The sequence below is a fragment of the Mirounga leonina genome, unplaced genomic scaffold (genome assembly GCF_011800145.1).
Source record: "Mirounga leonina isolate KUSES-001 unplaced genomic scaffold, KU_Mleo_1.0 Mir_168, whole genome shotgun sequence".
NCBI lineage: Eukaryota > Metazoa > Chordata > Mammalia > Carnivora > Phocidae > Mirounga > Mirounga leonina.
Window position 1 is genome coordinate 63,175,711 of NW_023270426.1, and position 15,801 is coordinate 63,191,511.

General features: G+C 38.0%; 2 protein-coding genes across 3 annotated transcripts in view; one reads left to right on the top strand and one right to left on the bottom strand.

Moving 5' to 3' along the window:
• Nucleotides 1-11,732, bottom strand: part of KIAA0825 (KIAA0825 ortholog) — a 399,584-nt gene extending 387,852 nt beyond the window's left edge. The window contains exon 1 of one of the 2 annotated variants that reach the window (XM_035014870.1): nucleotides 10,905-11,280. The gene's annotated coding sequence lies outside the window, so the exon portion shown is untranslated. Of the gene's footprint in view, nucleotides 1-10,904; nucleotides 11,281-11,696 lie in introns of those variants that run through there. The other variant, XM_035014869.1, reaches the window with a different exon arrangement.
• The window catches only part of SLF1 (SMC5-SMC6 complex localization factor 1), an 83,021-nt gene continuing 78,916 nt past the window's right edge, over nucleotides 11,697-15,801 (top strand). The window contains exon 1 of the mRNA XM_035014867.1: nucleotides 11,697-11,968. The gene's annotated coding sequence lies outside the window, so the exon portion shown is untranslated. The remainder of the gene's footprint in view (nucleotides 11,969-15,801) is intronic.

A 15,801-nucleotide genomic window follows, 5' to 3' on the forward strand; every position in this document is an offset into this window, starting at 1 on the left:
GAAATCTTTCTCATTCTATAATGGCAGTATTACCCTAACAAAGCCAAACAGATACATCACAAGAAAATAAAACTGCAGACTAAAACCTATATTAAAAAAGATCTAAAATCAATACCCTAACCCTCAACCTTCAGAAAATAGAAGAGCAAGCTAAACACAAAGCAAGCAGAAGGAAACAATAAAGATTAGATTTGAAGTAAATAAAAAGAGAAGAGAAAAACAACGGAGTAAAATCAATGAAACTAATGTTGAGTCTTTAACAACGTTAACAAATCTTTAGCTAGACTGACTCCCCCCCCCAAAAAAAGAGGGATGACTCAAATTATTAAAATTAGGAATGAAAGTGGGGACATTACCGACATTAGAGAAATAGATTATAAGAGGATACTATAAACTGTATATCATCAAATTATATAATCTAGACAAAATAGACAAACTCCTAGAAAGACACCAAGTACTGCAATGACTGAAAATTTAAAAAAAAAAAAAAAATTATGCACAGACCTATAACAAACAGAATGAAAATAATCAGAATCTTACCAAAAAGAGAAGCCCAGGGCCAGGTGGCTTCATTGGTGAATCCTACCAAATATTTAAAGAAGAATTAAGATCCTTCACAAATTCTTGCAAAAAGTAGAGAAGGAGAGAACACTTTCCAACTCATTTTCTCAGGCAAGTATTACCCTGATACCAAACTACACAAAAACATTACAAGAAAACTATAAACCAATAGCCCTTATGAATTTAAAGGCAAAAATACTCAACAAAATAGAACCAACTGAATCCAACAACATGTGAATAGAATTATACACCACGACTAAGTAGGATTCATCACAGGAATATAAGGTTGAATCAACAAAAGAAAATGAATCAATGTAATACACTTTATTAACAGAATAAAAAACGAAAACTACATGATGTTCTGAATAGGTGCAGAGAAGAATGTGTCGAAATCCAATCAACAAACCTAGGAATAGAACCCACAGCTGACCTCATACTTAATGGTAAAAGGCTAAAAGCTTTGCCCTTAACATCAGGAACAAGACAAGAAGGTCCATTTTTAACTCTTCCATTCAACACCGTACTGGAAGTTCTAGTCAGGGCAATTAAGCAAGAAAAGTAAATAAAAGGCATCCAGATTTGAAGGGAAGAAATAAAATTATCTTCACTTATAGATGACATGATCTCATATGTAGAAAATTCTAAGGAATTCTTAAAAAAAAAAAAAAATCCAAACTATTGGAGCTAACAAATACATTCAACCAAGTTTGTAAGACATCAGACTAATAAAACTCAATTGTATTTCTGTATGCTAGCACTGAGGTGAAATGAATTTGAAAAAGTTAGGAAAACAATTCCATTTACAACAGCATCAAGTAGAATAAAATACTTTGGAAAATTTTAACAAAAGGAGTGCAAGACATTCATTTCAAAGTACAAAACCTCATTTCAAAAAACTGACTTAGACCTAAATAAATGAAAAGTCCATGTCTTATGGACTGAAAGATATAGTAACATTGTATCTATACATTAATTTGGGATGTAAACCTCCCAAATTAATGTACAGAATGAATGCAATCCCTATCAAAATCTCAGCTGCTTATTTTGCAGAAATTAACAAAATAGTCTTAAAATTCATATGGAAATACAAGGGACCCAGAATAGCAAAAACAATCTTGAAAAAGAACAAAGAGAACTCACATTTCCCATTTTTCCAAGCTTACCACAGAGCTTCAGTAATCAAGACTGTGTGATAGGACAGGCTTAAGGATAGACATATAATCAATGGAATAGAATTTATAGTACAGTAATAAACCCATACATGTCCAGCTGATTTTTGATGAGAATTTCAAGAAAATTCAATAGGGAAAGGTAAATCTTTTCAAGAAATGTTGGTGAGACAACTGAATACCAACATGCAAAAGAAATGTCAGACTCCTCTATCACAAGATACACAAAAATTAACTCAAAATTGATCTAACACCTAAATATAAGAACTGAAGTATAGAAAATTTTTAAAAGAAATCACTGGTAAAACTTAGTAGGTTGGGCAATGGTCTCCTAAAACACCAAAAGCAGAATCAACAAAAGAAAAAAACGGGTAAACTGGATTTCATAAAAATTAAAATCTGTGCTTCAAAGCACACCATCAATAAAGTGAAACAACAATCTACAGAATGGGAGAAAATGTTTGTGAATCAAGTATCTGATAAGGGAATAGTATCCCAGAATCTAGAGAACTATTACAGCTCAACAATAAAGTGACAGGTAATTCAATTTAAAAATGGCAAAGGATTTGAATAGACATTTCTCCAAGGATATACAAATGGCCAACAAGTAAGTAAAATGATGCTCTGTTATTAGATAAATGCAAATTGAGACCACAAAAGATACCACTTCATAAGTCACTAGAATGGCTATAATCAAAAGACAGACAATAACAAGTATTGGGGAAGATGAGGAGAAACCAAAACTCGCAGAATCTGCTAGTGGGAATGTAAACATCTCTCCCTCATCCTGTCATTCGTAGTATTTCCTTAATAGCACTTTGCATCTTGTAATTATTTTTGTAATATCTCCCACTAGACCAAAAGCACATGACAACAGGTTTTAGGTCTCTACTTCACTTAAATATACTAGTTAGGGCACCAGTCATTTTGTGCTATCTGTAATCACTGATTTGCTTACAACTCTCAACCCACTAAACTGAATTTTCTTTTCAAGATTTTATTTGTTTGAGAGAGAGCATGAGTGTGCATGCATGAGTGGGGGCAGGGACAGAGGGAGAGAATCTTTAAGCCCAATACCCACCGGGTGGGAGGGGGGGGTATACTGGATCCCATGACCAGTGAGATCATGGCCTGAGCCGAAGCCAAGAGTCCGATGTTTAACTGACTGAGGCACCCAGGAGCCCTTAAACTGAATCTTCATAAGATCAGACTGTGCCTTCTTAATTTTTGCATCTTAGTACCTAGTCAAGTGGTTGACATACAGGAAGCACAAAGGAAAAGTTAAAGCGATGCCAAAGTGTGGTACACAGATTTTTGATGGAGTCCCAGTATTCTTACATGGGGTTCAAAAGTTCAAAACAATTTTCATAATAAGAAGACATATGCTATTCACTAGGTTTGATGTTTGTACTGATAGTGCAAAAGCAATAATGCCCAGACCCAGACTGTAGTCTCCAAACTGTATTAGTTGTATCAGTTTTCTATTGCTGCTGTAATTACTTCCCACAAATTTACTGCCATAAAACCACAGAACTATATTATCTTACAGTTCTCTAGGTTATAAGTCTTAAAATGGGTCTCACCAGGCTAAAAGGAAATGGTCAGGAGAGTTGCATTCCTTTGGGGAAGCTCTAAAGAGGACGCATTGTTTCGTTGCATTTTGTAGCTTTTAGAAGCTGCTCTCATTCCTTGGCTCATGGCCCACTTTCCTCATTTTCTATTTAGCTCTGTGGGTTGAGTCCTTTTCATATTGGATTACTCTGAATTCCTCTTCAGCCTCCTTCTTCCATTTTTGAGAACCACTGTGATTACACTGGACCAATTTGGATAATCCAGGATAATCTCACTATTTTAAGGTAAACTGATTAGCAACTTTAATTCCTCTTTGCGCTATAACCTAACATAGTCACAGGTTCCAGGAATCAGGACGTAGGCATCTGGGGGAGGGGGGGATATTATCCTGCTTACTACTGTAGTCATATTTTTTCACCACCACACAGCTACAATAAAAAGCAAAGCCAGGTTTACTTAACAATGTCTTCGATGAGGCAGTAAAAATTAGTAGTTATTAGTTCAACCTCTGAGTACACCACACATTTTTTCAAAATTAACCAAATTGAGCTCTCGCTTCAAGGAAACCTTTAGACAGCATTTGTTGTCAATGATAAAATTAGAGTTTTCAAAGAAAAAATAAGAATTTTGGAAAATTCACATATCGTCAGATGGACAGCTTCCCAATATTTTTAAATTTTCCTGATGAGACTGCTGATGTTAACAAATAGTATTTTTGATAACATAACGAAATGTATTAAAATTTGGAAGATCAGCTTACCTCAATGAATCAATATTTTCACATGGCCGATGCATTATATAACAAAATCACATGAATGTAAAAGAGTCATTGAAAGTGCAAGATGGACCAAGGACATTTTAAAGTTACAGATTACAAAAAGTTCACTGACAGGGTTTCAGATATCACATTGCAATTAAACTTTAAAAAACCACCACTTAGTAAGTTTGGGTATAGGATCAAAGAAAAACATTCACAACTATCTGAAAAGGCCACTAAAATACTCCTTTCTTTTCCAACTGTATGTCTGTATAAGGTTGGATTTTGTTCACTTACTTCAACCCAAAACCACATATCACAACAGTGTGAATAGAGAAGCAGATCTGAGAATTCAGCTCTCTTCTTTAAGCCAGACATTAAAGACACTGCAAAAACATGAAATGATGTCACTCTTCCACAAAAACTTTCTTTGGGAAAATATAATCATTTTTTAAAAATGCTCTATATGTTAACACATAAGGCTTTATTATTGAATTAACTACTTTTAAAAAGTTAATTTTAATTTATAATATAATAAATATAAGTAGATAGAATTACATACATAAAAACTCTTTGAGGTCAACAGTAATTTTTAACAGTGTAAAGGATTCCTAAACTAAAAGTCTGAGAACTGCTGAGGAAGATAAATGAGAAAGTCCCAGAAAGATCATGATCAGATAAAGTTTATCAAAGGAATAAGCTGAGGCAGCCTCACTGATACCAGCGTAGAGAAGGCAACGTAAGAACAGGGCATGGAAGGAGGGCTCCATTTACAGAGAACCCCACTCCCAAATTCTTTACCAGTCAATTCTGTGATTAGCAGAGGGAGTTCACCCTTGAGCAGTTAAATAGGCCACAGGCATTTTTGAGAGCAGTTATGAATGTATGCTAGAAAATGAAATAATTGGGGCACCTGGGTGGCTCAGTTGGTTAAGCGACTGCCTTCGGCTCAGGTCATGATCCTGGAGTCCCGGGATCGAGTCCCACATCGGGCTCCCTGCTTAGCAGGGAGTCTGCTTCTCCCTCTGACCCTCCTCCCTCTCATGCTCTCTGTCTCTCATTCTCTTTGTCTCAAATAAATAAATAAAATCTTTAAAAAAAAAAAAGAAAATGAAGTAATTGATGCTTTACGAAATTATAAAGGAATAAATTATCATGTGGATTATACAACAAACTTGCATTTAAAAAATATTATTTAGTGAGCTGAAGTCTAAAAAAGCAAGGAACATGAGTAAAGAATGTCATGACAATGAAGCACAGAATATTCACTGATATTAGTAAAAATTAATAATTTGTAAGTAGAATGCTCCTCAAAATAGCTCCTGTCACTCCTCAGTTTAAATTAGGTACACTCCAGACTTACACTGTTGGATTAGCTGCGTTCCCCAAAGGGAAAATGGAAAGTAATTTCAGGTGACGTTGCATGGCTGCTAACTGCTAGGAACAACTTCAGCTGTACAACCTCTCTGAATGGTCAGAGAAGAGCCTTTTCAGTAAATCTTAGCAAACAATGCCAGTGACAAAAAAGGATGGCCATATTAACCAACTAGAAAATAGAGTAATTATGTCCCCTAAAAGAAGCAAACAGTAAGTCTTTTCTTGGAAGTATGATGAAAAAGAGCCCTAAATTTAGATTCTTAAGACCTAACTTTTGGCTCAAGTCACATATTTCCTGAGTTATCTGGGCAAGTTAAACTACCTCTTTAGTCTTCATTTCCTTATGTAAGATATGAAAGTTAGTCTAAATCTCTTGCTTTAAAATTCGACTCTAACGCACAGTAACAAACACATTTTATATCCAAATCCTAAAGTCATGTATATCTAAAATAAAAATGCAGGCTAGTACTCACTTGATGGATTATAACCTGCCATTTGAAAAGCATTGAATTGACTAATGTCTACAATTGCTTATTAAGCACAACAAAAGAGAGTAGGGGTGACCTACAAAAGTAAAATATCATGATCTTTTTAACCACAGAAGTATCTTTGGGAAGAAGAAAAATGGATATTCATGTTTGGGCTAATATTCAAACTATGGATATTAACATTACTCAGGTTTTGGGGATTGTTACATTTATTGGCTACCTGAATTTAGAAATTTAAACAGCATATTGTTTAACTACCTAACGTCAAAATATCAGTTGCTTAGGTAATGTTTTATTTCCAATTGTTATTTGGAACTTTTGATTTCTTAGCTGCTCTCTGGCTAACAAAAGTATACTATAAAATATAAGAAGTTGTTCATCTAAGAACATGTGCCTCAAATGTTAATAACGTCACTGTCTGGCTGGGACTGTACCTTTCTTAGAGGTTGGGGCAGACAGTAAAAGTCAAGAGGTGAAATTTAAACACACTTGTAAATTATAGCATGCGACAACTATCAGTTATTTTTACAAATAGCGAACATTATATTGAGCACTGTGGGGACACGGGATTCCTCTAACGGATGACATTGGAACACATACTCCCCATTGGCCCGCTGAAGCTTTCTTCGAATAGTGCGGCAGTTGGACATTCTTCTCACTTTCTTTCCTTCTCTTCTTCACAGGTTGTCTGACCTGCATTGAGGCCTGAAGGCACTTCTCTCCTACTCTTGCTCCCTTTCCTTTATCCTTCATAGGCCTTTTCCCTAATAAGCCTCTAGCACATCTAATCCCCTCTTAGCATCTACTTCTCTGGGAATTTGAGTCAACAAAGAAAGCGCTTAGAAGTCCAGCCACCATATTAAACTGTATGCATCATTATTTAATCTTCACACAAGGCTTATGAACACATTATTACTATTTCTATTTTACAAATAAGGAAACAAACACTAAGAGCAGAAAAGTAACGTTCCCAGAGTCATACAATTAGAGACAGACCTGGGATTTGAATGCGCAACACAGGGCTTGAAATCACTACCCTAAGATCAAGTTCTGAGCTGAAATCAAGAGTCAGATGCTTAATCAACTCTGAGACACCCAGGTGTCCCCCACCTTACTTTAAAGCAATTAGATTACATACATTAAGCCACAACAAAACTAGACAAATGCCTAATAACATTTTTTTTTAAGATTTATTTATTTATTTGAGAGAGAGAATGAGAGACAGAGAGCATGAGAGGGAGGAGGGTCAGAGGGAGAAGCAGACTCCCTGCTAAGCAGGGAGCCCGATGAGGGACTTGATCCCGGAACTCCAGGATCATGACCTGAGCCGAAGGCAGTCGCTTAACCAACTGAGCCACCCAGGCGCCCCAATAACATTTTTCTGATACCTGTGTGCTTTCACACACTATCACACTTAATCCTAATAAATTTGTAAAGTTGGTATTACCACTGACAGATGAACAAATTGGGGCTCAAATGTAACTCCTTCCAGATCATATATAATAAGTTCATGAATTTGAGCTCATATGCAGGTCTTCTCTGAATTCATCTGCTTTACGTTATACTGCTTTCCCTAATTAATCAAAATGACAATGTCTTTTGTCTGTTTAGTTTTAATTAATTTTCTTGACAGTGTTATTCGGCAAAGAATCCACCAAATGATTTAAACAGCTATGTATGTTTCATATACATACATATTATAGATACACTACTAGCAACTTAATTTCCTGAGCCACCTCTCCCCTTATCTACTTGTACTTTAACCAAAATTTCGAGAGAAATAGCTGGAGCTCTGTTTCAAAAACCTGTCTCCAATAACATATCAGCAGTTGAGGCTGGGAGGCAGTGTTCTTTTCACACTTCCAGAGGCTTTTTAGTATTACTATGCTGATTTTTACCTTTTTTTTTTAATCTCTTGATTCAACTGCAGCCTTTTGACTGTACCACTCAAACACTTTCCTTAACCAGAGTCACCTGATGAGGTGAGTCAGAAGTCCGCAGAATCATCATTTCTAATGATTAATTCCCGGTTGTTTCCCAGCCTCTAAAAAGACATAGCCTACGAGTAGTGTGCAGTATGTCAGAGCCGGATGTCGAAGTAACTCAGCAGTGTATTTAAATACTGAAAGGCAGGTGGCGTGTTTGTATTTTGTTTGTTTGTTTTGGTGGTGGTGTTTGTTTTGTTTTTCTGTGCATAAGGCATATGGAAGATTTTCCAGAAGGAGTACTACTGGGGATCTGGGCACAAGCAGGTCAGGAAGAGGAGACCCATGACTGACCCCATCATGGAGGTCCTGGAGCCACTCGTGGGAGAGAGCCAAATGTCCCTTAACCAATCCATTGTGTGACTTCAAATGGGGAAACTAGTGCCCAGAGAGGGGCAGGTGGTTGCTCAGAATCACAGAAAGGGGCAGGAGCCATGGAGAAAACAAGAAGACCTCACAGCCTAAGAGAATCCCCACCCCCAGTCAAACCAAAACCCCTAGTGCCATCTCAGCTAGGTGCCAGTGCCCAGCCCCCACCCTATCAGAACAAGGTATTTATAAACCAATCCCCACGCCATCGATGTGAATCCATGTCCTCTCAGGGTGGAGCCCCAGAAATAGGAAGCTGGATGGCCCCTCAGGGTCCTCTCCCATCTTTGACTGGGCCTGGGCCCTAAGTCACAGGTGTCCATTCACTAGGAAGGAAAGGATTGCTCCCTAACCAGATCAACAGACTGGGGGGAGGGCTAGTAGGCAGGTGCTAGGCTGTGGTTGGAGTAAAATCATGGGCAATTTTTCATTTCTTTTTCCTTTTAGCTTTGTATATTCTCAAATTTTTAATCTATAACACCTTGGGGTTCAGTTAACTGATCTATAAGGTCCCTTCCACCTGTAAAATCCTCTGACTTTAGCTGACTCCCAAGTATTAATCTGAATATTTGAGAAATGATCCTCAGAGAAATAAATTTCCCTGAGTATACACCTAGTTATGTGAGCCAGGATTAAAATCCAATTGGAGGCAGTATAGCAGAGTGGTTATGATAACAGCCTCAAATCACAGCTCTGGCACTTAATGACTGTGGTAACATAGAACGATTTACAAAGCTTATCTCGGTTTCAGTTTTCTCATCTGTAAAACGAGGATACTACTACTTACCCTATAGTTCTGTGAGGACAAAATGAAACACCACATAGCAGAGTAAGCAACAATAAATGCTAGGTATTCTCTTATCTCCTATCTCACTGTCCAGTTTTCTTTGCAGGTGACCACACAGCATTTTATGGATGAATGTAGAGTGGATATTACATTTCAGCATCAAAGTGAGGAACAATAAATAAGTATGCATTTATTTATATGGCAAGACCTTTTTTAAAAAAACATGTACAAATACTTCTCTACGAAATAACATTTTAAAAAGTAATCATTCCTTCAATAAATGTTTATTGAGCCCCTACTATATGCCAGTCACAGAGCTAAATGCTGGATATGAGATAATGGACAAAACAGATACAATCTCAATCTTCATAAGCACTGAAATTTGATTGGAAACAAAACATCCCTGAAATCTACCTATGGGATATGTAAAGCAAGTATCTTTCAGATAGTGAAGTTGATAAATGTAAAAAAAAAAAAAAATGCATTTAAGTATGAAACTAGCTGTACATATATACTTGTGTCTATACAAGATATTCTTTATAATTAAGTTCTACATTATTTATAATACTGGTCATTTTAATGAGATTTTAGTAAATTCCCTGACAATTAGGCTATTTCTATTTCTCTACATAAAATAAAATACTGGAATGGGTATGTTTAATTAAGGATACTCCCTTAAAATGTGTGATAAGCACCATCTGTCTGAGGGTTACATGAATGAAATATAAGTTTTCCTAATAACCAGTAAATAACAATTCCTCACAGGCATTACGAAGTTAGATTTTATGAAGTTTGTGCTCATTCACTCATTTTTTCTTTTTCTCCATACACATTATACACGTCTGTGTGTGCGCACGCTCGGGTGCGTGCAAAGCTGACTAAAGAGACGTCTGATATTCTGGACTTAGAGTCACCTATACACTGATGGTCTTGAGATTATATTTGAGTGATGATGATCAAACTGGCCAACAAAAGAAACGGGATTATGCATATGTCAAAGTTACTCTACGGTAATATCTTAAATACTTAACACATTCCTTAATCCTTAATACATTAACTTAAGGAATTCCTTAACCCATTAATACATCCCTAAAATCTCTTTATACTCAAGTTTTGCTATCCATTTGACTTTTGAATGTGACATAGTACCTATCCAATTTTACCTGAGTGAAAAGACTGATTCACGTTAGGGATATTTATGAGTATAAAGAGCAGTAAAAAGAGCCAAAGTTTGGAGTCCAGTCGACTATGTTCAAATCTCAATTGTGTCAGTTATATAATTTGTGAGAATGTCTTTCAGTCTCCGTCACAATGTCTTTGAGTCTCAGTATAAAATGTTTGCAAAATAGGGGTAATATGATTTTTCTTATAGGACAGTAGTAACTTTAAGGAATGTAAAGTGCGTGGCAAACTGTAGCTACTTGTATTAGTAGTTGGCTGTATTAATTTGAAAGAACACAAATCAAGAGCAAGAATACAAAAAAAAAAAAAATCCCTGCCTCCCATAAATTATTTACAATCCTTTCAGCTGGAGAAATAACACAAGATTAAATAAACATGGCAAAATTGGGACCAAATGAGAAGATTATAAAAGTTGGTTGAACGATTATCCAACAAGATTAGAGTATCAATGTGATGTCCTCATTATGGTTGCATTACTCAAAAGGTAACAAGGAATTCGGCTAATGCATCAGGGACTCTAAACTGAACACACTCCATTTTTCTTCATGGTACAGTAATTTTGAGAACTCTTTTGGAACTGGCTGGGGAATCAAAATTAGCTGCCTTTTAGGGGAAAGTGATGATTTAAATATAAGGTAGAGTGGGAAAACTACTTACGTGAAGAAACCGCATTACAAAAAAGAGAAGAAGCCACGGTTCCCTACAACGTTCAAATCTTCGTTTCAAAGAACACATCTTCTCACATTATTCCTCTGTCCGAAGCAATTTTCTCTTTAAAACTATTGTGGTTACCTCAGACGTCCCTCCCAAATTCTCCTGAATCCTTCATTATCTAGGAAACCTGGAGCAGAGCGCGAGCACTCGTTCTCAAGTGCATCTTCTTGATCACAGGTTTCCGGAAAAAAGCTAAAGCGTGTACGTAAAGCCCATTAGCTCATGGTAGTCAGGAAAACAAAGCCCCTTCTTACCCAATTCCAACAGCGGCGGGAACGTTTAATTCTAAACATGAACGACTCCCTCATTCCCCGTCTAAAATGTTTGTAAAAGGTGCGACCCAGGTCAATGGAAACAGTACTCAGGACAAAGATGGTAAAGTAGCTCTCGGGAATCAAGGGTGACTAAACCCTGCCAATGGGAGAGTAATGACACTCCTTGAATATTGGAAAAAAGACTCGGCACTACAAGTCGCGGTATATAGTGTCTTCGGCCTCACTTGGGGATCCGACGTCGAGTTCCAAGTTGGAGACGGATATTGCTAGTGAAGAAGGAGGTAAGCCAGGATCCCAGGGCCTTTTCCAGCAGCAGAGGGTCAAGCGCCATGGGGTTGGATGAAGACTCCTCCCGGTTCAACCCTCTCCCGCTCACTTCTTGGTCCTGCCAAGATGCTACACGGCTCCCCGACCGGCCGGAAATATCAGGCCCAGGAGGCAACATAGAAAAATCACTTACCAGTCTCCCAAGTCTGGCGCAGACGTAGCAGAAGCCTGGCCCGCCCGCCAGAATCCAGCCAGGCACCCGCTCAGACCACCCTGACGACGGCTCGAGAGCGTCACTGACAACCACCCGGAAATTATACAATAGCTTCCGGGGCCGCCTAGCGCGCGGCGGGAAATTATTTCCCAGAGCCCGGATTAGTGAGGCAACGAGTGCTGCAGCGGCAGTCGTCTCCCCAGCCACCACCGCCACCCGAGGGAAGCATCCCAGACTCTCCGGCAGGGAAGGTAAAGGGCCTCAGCTCGGAAGACACAGTGTACCCTGACTCTCTGGGGTTGTTTCCTCCATGCCCCCAAAGTTTCTGCGGCTCCTGGCTTTGAGATTGGGAAGGGGCTGGGGTTGAGCGCTGGCGGTGCCCGCTTCTCCTGCCTTCCGCAGCCACCATCCGTTCCCACTGGCCCGGACTCGCTGAGCTCTACGCCCGCGTTGGTGGGCTGCGGCTGCAGACCCCGCCCCGCCCCGCCCTTGCCGCGGCTAGGACCGCCGCCGAGCGTCTCTGCAGTGCAGGCTTGAGCGGCTTCCCCCGCCCCCTGTTTGCGCAGCGCCGCAGGTCGATCCCCTGCCAGGAACGCGCTAGGCCACCGCGTCTCTCGTTTCCATAGAACCGACTGGGACGCCTCTCGCGGAGTCTCTGGGCTGCTTTACGTAATTTAGCGTCAGTGCAGGTGGCTGGGATCCCCCAGGCCCACCTACCGGGGACGGGGAAAATGGTGTCATTCTTTTCTCCCTGGTAGAATTTTTTTAACATATCCAGGTGCTAATGATTATATCTCTGCGGCTACTGTATGCCTTTAAACATACACACACACTTTTCCCTAAAGAAGGGTGTACGTTCCTGGGTGTTATAATGTCTCAGCTGCCTGAAGGCAGAGAACAAGACTAAGTGATTGTCCTGAGATTTTTTCCACTTCCAAAGTCTCTTATTACATATTGAAAAAAAAAAAAGTGGTTTGTCACGGATACTCCCTATCAGGATTTGACCCAGAAATGACATGGAGCTTGGTTTTGGAAGGGACAAGCTCTTTTTTTTGACGAATGACTATCCTCTCCCTACTCCCCAATTTTTTTTTCGTTGAGACCTTAGGAATGAAGACTTAAACTGAATTTGCAGCATACGTATCGTATGACAGATTGCCTTGTGAACTTTTTGGTTTATGTCGTTAAGTTATGCCTCAGTTCCTAGAAGTATCTATTGATGTGCAAGATGTACCCGTTTTAGGAACATTTGACCTGTTTTGCAGGTGTTCGGTACATAAGTAAATGTTGGGGGTGGATTTTTATAAGGGAGTTAATTTGATTGTTTAACTTAAAGAGTATTCTTAATTTAAATGATCCAGGATGTTTTAAATACTTCGTATAAATTACTGTGAAGACAATTAGCCTTCGATAATACAAATCAGCCTCCTTTAGATCTGATTTAGATTTTCTAAATCCAGATTTTTTTTCACCTTATTGACTTGGGTTCAATTGTATGATTTAATATTTTCTTCTTTAGAGTAGAAAGCATAAATCATGTGAAACAGTCATTGAAACAGTGGTTAAATGTGGTTACCTTTCATAATCAAAATTCAAACCTTTTATGATTTATTTCATAACAGTATCCACGGTATTCCTAATGTCCGAAAACAATTGGTTTTTTTGAAAACCAATAGTATAACCTTATTAACTAGACAGTGTTTTTCTGATGAATTATTCTAAGATAGTCTATGCTTAAACAGTTTTTAAAATGAACAATTCCATTGTTCATAGACCATGTTCATAGACTGAATAATAAAACCTAAAGAAAGTGAAGAACCCTATTTCTCAATAATATAACTGTAATGGAATATTATGTAACATTTGTAATTGACTCACCATAAATATGCTAATGGAAAAGGTATGCTGCATAATGTAGTATGTACTATTTCTAATCTCCTAAGGACATCTTAGTGCTTGAAAGTAAAATATCCCTGAAACTTTGAAGTTGACTTAGTTTTTACTTCCTTTATATTGAAATTACTTTAGATAGGCTGTTTTGTTATTCTTTTTTTTTTTTAAAGATTTTATTTATTTATTTGAGAGCGAGCGAGAGAGAAACAGCATGAGAGAGGAGACGGTCAGAGGGAGAAGCAGGCTCCCCGCTGAGCCGGGAGCCCGATATGGGACTCGATCCCAGGACCCTGGGATCATGACCTGAGCCGAAGGCAGTCGCTTAACCAACTGAGCCACCCAGGCGCCCTGTTTTGTTATTCTTGATGAAGTCCATATGAATTAGTCTAGTGATTAATTCATACAAGATCCATTTTGAGAGGAAAATAATAAAAATTTCCTTTTTCATAAGAAAATGGCACTCTTAAGATTGTTCTTAGAAATGCTTTAAAGTTTTGGCGCCTGGGTGGCTCAGTTGGTTAAGCGACTGCCTTCGGCTCAGGTCATGATCCTGGAGTCCCTGGATCGAGTCCCACATCGGGCTCCCTGCTCGGCAGGGAGTCTGCTTCTCCCTCTGACCCCCCCTCTCATGTGCTCTCTCTCATTCTCTCTCTCTCAAATAAATAAATAAAATCTTTAAAAAAAAAAAAAAAAGAAATGCTTTAAAGTTTTAGACATTAGTTATTTTTATAATTATGTTTAAATATTTTCAGTAATATAGCTTGTCTAAATATCTCCTCACCCTCATAGTAGATTCCTTTACCTGCAGTGTATTTTTCTCTTGCACTAGCTAAAAATAGATTACTTTGTAAAATTATAATATGGTTAAAAGTATTAGACTAAATTCTGAAATTTAAGTCAAAGTGGTATCATAGAAAAGGTATATCACTTCTGCAGAAACAGGCAGGTCTTTGCACTGAGCCTTGATTTCACTATTTTGCTAGCTGTGTATCTTTGAGCTAGTTTCTTAATTGCTAAGATTCCCCAGTATCCTCATCTGTATGAGCAGGGTAAACAGCGCTTAAATTGTCTGTATGGAAACGAGCTAACATGTACTGCGTAGACCATAGTAGGTCCTCAATAAAAGTGAACTCCTGCTTTTTTAACCTTACATCTTATGCTCCTACTAAATAGTTAAGTAATACAGAGTTCCTAATACAAACTTAAAGCAGATTTGACTTTCATCCCCTATGGCTAACCAACATAGACTGTCCATCCATTCTTTTTTCCCTGAACATTGTCTCTCTTGTTTCATCTCGCTTCCTTAAGGGCCCCTTTATCCATAAAAATAGCATCTCCAGTTCAGCCTGTTCTCTGAATGTTATTGGATAGATTGAACACTTCCATAAGTCCTCTTAGCCTGTCATTTCTTCCTCACCACAGTCACTTGGCTGCAACTGCTCCATTTCCTCCCTCTCCTCAAAGAGACTGAGTATGACCGCTCCTTTCCCAAATAATGCCATTGAAGTAAGAGCATCTAGAAATCGCCACTGGAGACTGCAATCAAATAACTACGTATATATACATATATGTACACACACACAATAACATATATACATGCACACACATATTCCGTATCTTTAAAGGATGAGACCGAACGAGACACTACATCTTTAAGGAAAAATTTCCAAAGGCTAGCTGAATGAAATTAAGCCAAAGGGCTAATTTGGCTCCTAGGCCAGGAGGGTACAGAATTCCTAAACTCCACTCGATGTTTATAGCGTTCAGAGCCAAATAGTAGTTTACTCAATATGAATATGGTGATTTGTATCTACCTTTTGCAATACTGGTTAAAACAGTGATGTAACACTTTGACCCTTTTCACTTATTTACTTTCCCAGTTAAACACTTTAGATAAGAGAAACCATGAAAATCTTAAAATTCTTGAATTCAAAGCAGCAATATTGATTGTATTCAAGGGTTGATAAATCTTTTCAAGAAAAGGGAAATTTTAAAGATGATTTTCTTTAGATTTAAAATCAAAATAGTTCACTAGAATAACATTAAGAAACCATTAGTTTTCAACCTGGTGTTCTTGAAACGAAGAATATTCACTGGAATGGAAAAATGATCACAATGTAATTTTAAATAAAAATTAAGATACAGAACTATATGATAATCTCAATTTTGTTGTATATATATGTTTTTTCAC